The sequence below is a fragment of the Thamnophis sirtalis genome, unplaced genomic scaffold (assembly GCF_051295495.1).
Source record: "Thamnophis sirtalis isolate CommonGarterSnake01/CBP01778 unplaced genomic scaffold, rThaSir2_p1.2 scaffold_3, whole genome shotgun sequence".
NCBI lineage: Eukaryota > Metazoa > Chordata > Lepidosauria > Squamata > Natricidae > Thamnophis > Thamnophis sirtalis.
This window is the reverse complement of record NW_028261383.1, coordinates 156,451,899-156,457,898: the sequence shown is the minus strand read 5'-3', so window position 1 is coordinate 156,457,898 and position 6,000 is coordinate 156,451,899.

Below are 6,000 nucleotides of genomic sequence, written 5' to 3'. Positions count from 1 at the left end.
ATGAAAGGTATTTTGCAGGACCTATGGTACATTTTGGCAATTTAGTGAAATAGTAAACTACCTTGTCTTTCAGATTCTTCAGAGCGCCATATAGCCATATAGTCCTTAGAGTCTGGATGGTCTAGAGCAGTGATGGGCAACCTTTTTGGCGTGGTGTGTCAAAAATCGGCAAAAAATCGAGCATAACTCGCGTTGTGTGTCACTTCGACAAAAACATAATTTTGCGCAATTTATACTTTAAACTACAAAAATATATAATTGCAATATAATTGTATTTAATAAACCAAAAACAAATTATTTAACATAGCTGCTTAGTAACTTCTTTGTTCATCAGTCGATTTCGTATGTTGCCCTTGATATTATTATCAGTATCACTTACCAACGGTCCTGCTTAGCAACCAAAATTTTGGCTCAGAAACTCTGGCATTGAAGCGTGCAAGCTTAAAGCTGTCAAGTTACAAGAACCTTGCACCCCTAACCCTTTAGGAAAAAAACCCCAGGGGTCTTCAAACCTGACAGCTTTAAGCCTTGTGGACTTCAACTCTTCAACTAAAAGAGAGACTGATAAATATTAAAAAAAATAAAACCAAAAAGCAGCTACTGCAGTGGCTTAGAATTTTACTCAATTACTGTTGAGCCCATGGAAAGTTCTGCAGCCCCAGGAGCAAAGGAAGGGGGGCGGAGAGAGAGAGATTGGCTGTTTGGGGTGCTTGAAACCACCTGGCCCTCCCCAAAGGAAACCCTCATTTGCAGGATGAGCCTCGACTGGCTCTGCCCAGCGGGGTTACCCCAAGCGCCATTGGGCAGCGACGGATGCTTATCCTTTTTCCTTCGGCTGCTTCAGCTGGGACTTCAGACACCCCAAGGGAGGGACTTTATCGGGCCTCCCCCTCCCCACCCTTTGAATGAAGGTGTGATATGGCTCCTCCATCCCTGCTCTTTAACCCAGCCAGAATTACAGGAGGGCTGCCCCCGTTCTGCTTTCCGGGGTGGATCTTAGCCAAGGGACACCAAGACCCCAGAATGGGTGGGGGGTGGGGGAAGAGCTTCTTGACGGAGGCCACGATTGACTTTTGGAAGTTGTGTTTTCGTAAAATCAGATTAACCTTTGGATGTGTTTGTTCCGCTCGGCCAGCGGCGTTTTCTCCCACTTAATCCCGGCGGATCCTGATATCTGAGCTGGAAAACTGCAACCCCCCAGAAATGATGACGCCCCGCTGAGTAGCTGGGACTTGCAGAAAAAGGCTGCAGAGAGAGAAGCGTTCGATCCGTAATCCGTCTGTGGGGGGCGCTGGGGACAGGCCGGGCCCTTTCTTCCCACCTCTATCCCCCCCACTCTTGAGGGACAAGCCCTTTCCCCTGTCCCAACGGTGGAATTTGAGGCTACCTCTGCTTTCCCTCTCCCTCCCTCAGTTGTGCAGCAGCGGCAGCTCTCAGCCTGGGCGGCAGCATCACGCAGGCTGTGGAAGGAGGGGGAGGAGGAGGGAACCAAAGAGAGCTTTTACCGAGTCTGCGCCCCACAGCCAGGACCGTCCTGGCGCCTCAAGCCACGTTTCTTCCTGCAAAGCCCTTCTGGCGTCAAGCGGAACTCTCGGGTTGCCTGAAGGGCTTTGCAGGAAGAAACGCGGCTTGAGGCGCAAGGACGATCCTGGCTGTGGGGCGCAGACCCGGTAAAAGCCTCTCTTTGGTTGGTTCCCTCCTCCTCCTCCTCCTCCTCCTTCCACAGCTTGCGTGACGCTGCCGCCCAGGCTGAGAGCTGCCGCTGAAACAAGTTTGGGGAGCATGTGCGTGTCACCCGAAATGGCTACGCGTGTCAGCACTGACACGCGTGTCATAGGTTCGCCATCACTGGTCTAGAGTATTTCTGTTTCACAGCGTTAATGTGTAAAAGCACCATCCATCTGTAACCGAGCCAATTTTGGAATTTGAGAAGGAAATGGAATTGACAATATTTTAGGGTTTGCTTCCTTTTGCTAAAAATCCTAAATTTCTACCACTAAAATAGACTGAAAGGTGTGAGGGATGTAATATTTTAACAGCCATCTTGATAATTATTCAAAAATATTGTATATATTAAGAGCCGTGGTGGTGCAGTGGTTAGAATGCAGTACTGCAGACTACCTCTGCTGACTGCCGGCTGCCTAAAGTTCGGCAGTTTGAGTCTCACCAGCTCGAATTTGACTCAGCCTTCCATCCTTCTGAGATCAGTAAAATGAGGACCCAGATTGTTGGGGTAAATATGCTGTATAAACCGCTTAGAGAGGGCTGTAAAACACTGTAGAGTGGTATATGTCTAAGAAGTGTTGCTAATCTTACTCATATATTTCCACTTTTGATATTCTTTAATAAAACATTTTAAAAATCCCAATTGCCAAGTGCATTAGGATAATGCATAATTCAGAAATTGATTAATAATCTGACAAATTATTAAATAATTTTTTTGTGGAATAGTCATAGATTGATTGCCCAAATCTTATAAATCAGGGATGTGTCTGTCTGTGTGTCTCTGTGTCTATAGATATGAAAAGTCAAGAAGACGGTTAAGAAGTATAGAGATCTCGTGACCCGTCAAAAGTGCGGTCCACAAAAGCGCGCTCGATGAAAGCGCGCATTTGACATCATCACAGCGCGACGAAAAAAATTAAAAATTGAAATAAAAATAAAATTGCAGCAAGCTGATTCACATAAAGGTAAGGGTTAGGTTTAGGGTTAGGCTTAGGGTTAGGTTAAGGGTTAGGGTTAGGTTTAGAGCGTTAGGGTTACGTTTAGCGTTAGGTTAAGTGTTAGCGTTAGGTTTAGCGTTAGGTTAAGGGTTACGTTTAGGGTTAGATTTAGGGTTAGGTTAAGGGTTAGGTTTAGGTTTAGGGTTAGGTTTGGGGGGGTTAGGGTAAGGTTTTTGTTTTATTTTTACATTTATCGATCACAGCGCAATGTTTTTGTCGCGCTGTGATGATGTCACGTACGTGCTTTCGTCGAGCGCGACTTTGTCGTCCGCAGTTTTGTGGTGGAACCTAGAGATCTTATCTACCTGGCTTAGTCTTATATCTTGCAGCCCACATTCTGGACTAATGACTTTTTATGGTTTCTCATGTAAAGGAGCCAAGAAATTCTGTTTGCTATTGGCAATACAATACAGTCCAAGGAACTTGACATGATTGTGTAATTTATTTGTGACTAGCAGGTTGCTAATAATGATGCAAAAGGCAGAACTAAGTGATGAAACAAATGGGAGGGTTGTGTGGGAAGTCAAGTATTGATAAGTTCACATCTAAATGAATGCTTTCTTCTTAAATGGCAGAAGATGCATGGTTTATGAGAAAAACTTAATGTACTCTGTCCTTAAACAATTTAATTAGAAAAATAAATAAAGGTTTTGTGGTCCACAGGCAGCTCAGAGTGGGATGGGGCAAAGCAAGAAAGAGGTTCCTTTCAGCCAACACTGCTGCAGGCACAGGCTGCCCACATAAGGACTGACATGTGGTGCCGGGAGTCTATGGGATCTCCCATGTGGCATGTTGTGAGTTGTATTGGCAGGACACAAACAGGTGATCCCCTGAATTGTCCCACTTTGAGCAGCATGGTCACCCAGTTGCAACCAACCAATCTGCTACATGGTAGATCTGTGCAGTATAGCAGTGGTTCCCAAACTTGGCAACTTTAAGACTTGTGGACTTCAGCTCTGCTGGCTGGAGAATTCTGGGAGTTGAAGTCCACAAGTCTTAAAGTTGCCAAGTTTGGGAACCACTGCAGTATAGCATACCAGTGCCAATGTGAGCAAGCCACTCCTAGTGGCAATGCTAGTAGAAGGAGGAATTTCCCTGGATCAGCCCTGGATGTGATGCAGCCAGCACTATCATTTGAGTCACCTCAGTGACATAGCTGTTGATACGGTAACTCCTCTCCCAGCTCCTCCTGAGGGAGAATGTGACTTCCAAGGTTCACCCTCTCCCCTTCTCAGCAACATTCCTACCAACTATTATCTACTGCAAATGATTAAGTAACTGGAGCATAGAGAGAATGCTGGGACCAGCCAAAGCTGGCTCATAGAAGCTGGGCTGATGTTGCATCATCAGCCCAATGATCTATATACTACTAAGACGTTCATTGTCTGTCTGTTTGTACCCTTCAATTAAGCCAAATGGTGCATCATATTGCAACAATTTTTGAACCAGGGTGCCTCAAATCTGCTAACTTGAAGAATGTGTAAAAAAACCACGAAAATCCAGGATTCATTATTCTCTTGGAACTGAAATTTCAGCAATCTTTGACCACTTTTATTCATAAACTTGTGGCTGCTGTAGCATACCCCGCAGTAATGTGATTGTGATTTCTGATGCTTCCTGCCAGCATCCCACAAGCAGATTCAATGTGGAAACTGACAGGAAGTAGAAAGTCACTCTTACTCCCACTGCTTTTTTCACTGCTCGTGGCCATTCTTAAGTCTTGCTGGATTGTAGCTGATACTTTCTAATAAACCTATACTGTCATTGCAGAATCACTAGGTTGCACTCAAAAGTTATTTTGGATTCCACACCTCCACCCCATCAGCCAGTAAAAACTATGATTACAATTAAGCCCAAAATTTGTGTTGATAAGTGAGAGTTAAGTGAGTTTTGCTTAATTTTACAAACTTTCTTATCACAATTGCTAAGTGAATCACTGCAGTTACTAAGTTAGTAATACGATTGTTAAGTGAATCTGGTTTCTCCGTTGACTTTGCTTGTCAGAAAGTTGCATACAACTCCAGGACGCTGCAACCGTCATAAATATGAGTCAGTTGCCAAGTGTCTGAATTTTGATCATATGAATCTAGGGATGCTACAATGGTTGTTAAGTGTGAAAAAGAGTCATAAGTCACTTTTTTCAGTGCAGTTGTACCTTCAAACAGCCACTAAATGAACTGCTGTAAGTCGAGGACTACCTGTATCTGCCTCAGAAAATTTTATAAACAACCCAGATGACAATATCCTCATTAGAAATTCTTCCATCTTTTCCCACTTCTTCCATTATCTGGAAGTTGAGTCATGACAACTGGATTTTTTATTTTTTGTTGGACTGAAACGTTTTACTTCTTATCCAGGTAGCTTCTTCAGTCTGAGCAAGTTGCTTAGGGGGGCTCTGAGTATGCATAGAGTCACTGCTGAGACTGAAGATGCTACTTGGATAAGCAGTGAAACGTTTCAAACCAACAAAAAATATTAAGTCCAGTTGCCATAACTCAACTTCCAGACAACCTGAATGACTAAGAATTGCCATTGATATTCTTCCATTATCATCCTCCATCCCACCCACCCCAATGTCATTTAATGAAATAAATAGCTGCATGTTGCTTTTTTATTGATAACATAAGTCCTCCATCTGGAAGAGCCTAATGTATAATCTCACTGTTCCAGAGTGCTTCATTGCTGCACTAGAATGGAATGATTCTGCGTTTGTCCATTTCATTGTTACATATTTGACGTGGATATAGCTTGTCACCACTCACTATGGCCCATATCTCTCAATCACCCCAGAGCAGTGCAAAATGTGTGATGGTTCAGCAGCAGTTGTTAAAAAAACACTTGGTGCCAGAGGGTATGTAAAGCCTCCCTCAAGTTGAGTTTGACTCCTGAAGGCCACACAAACACATCAAGGGTTTTTCTTGGCAGTAATATAAAAATGGCATTCTATTACAGATTTCCCAGATTTTCTTAATTCTTTGTCTAATTTATAATCAGTATTTCTTGATCATTTCCCAGCCAAGTACTAGGCAAATCTGATGAGGCTTATTTTTTTAAAGATCATTCGGGTTATTTGTTATCTGCTCTGACCTCCTAAACCTGACTTCTCCAGCAGAGAATCCCAAATCAAAGGCATCTTGCCATCTAAAAACAATGTTTTATTATTTGGATTGTGGCGATGATTTCTTTCCCCTTTTCCAGAATGCCACTGCTGGGAAAATGTTGTAAAACAGCATTTAGCACTTCTTTTGGATCCTATAATCTTAACCATTTTCTCCAA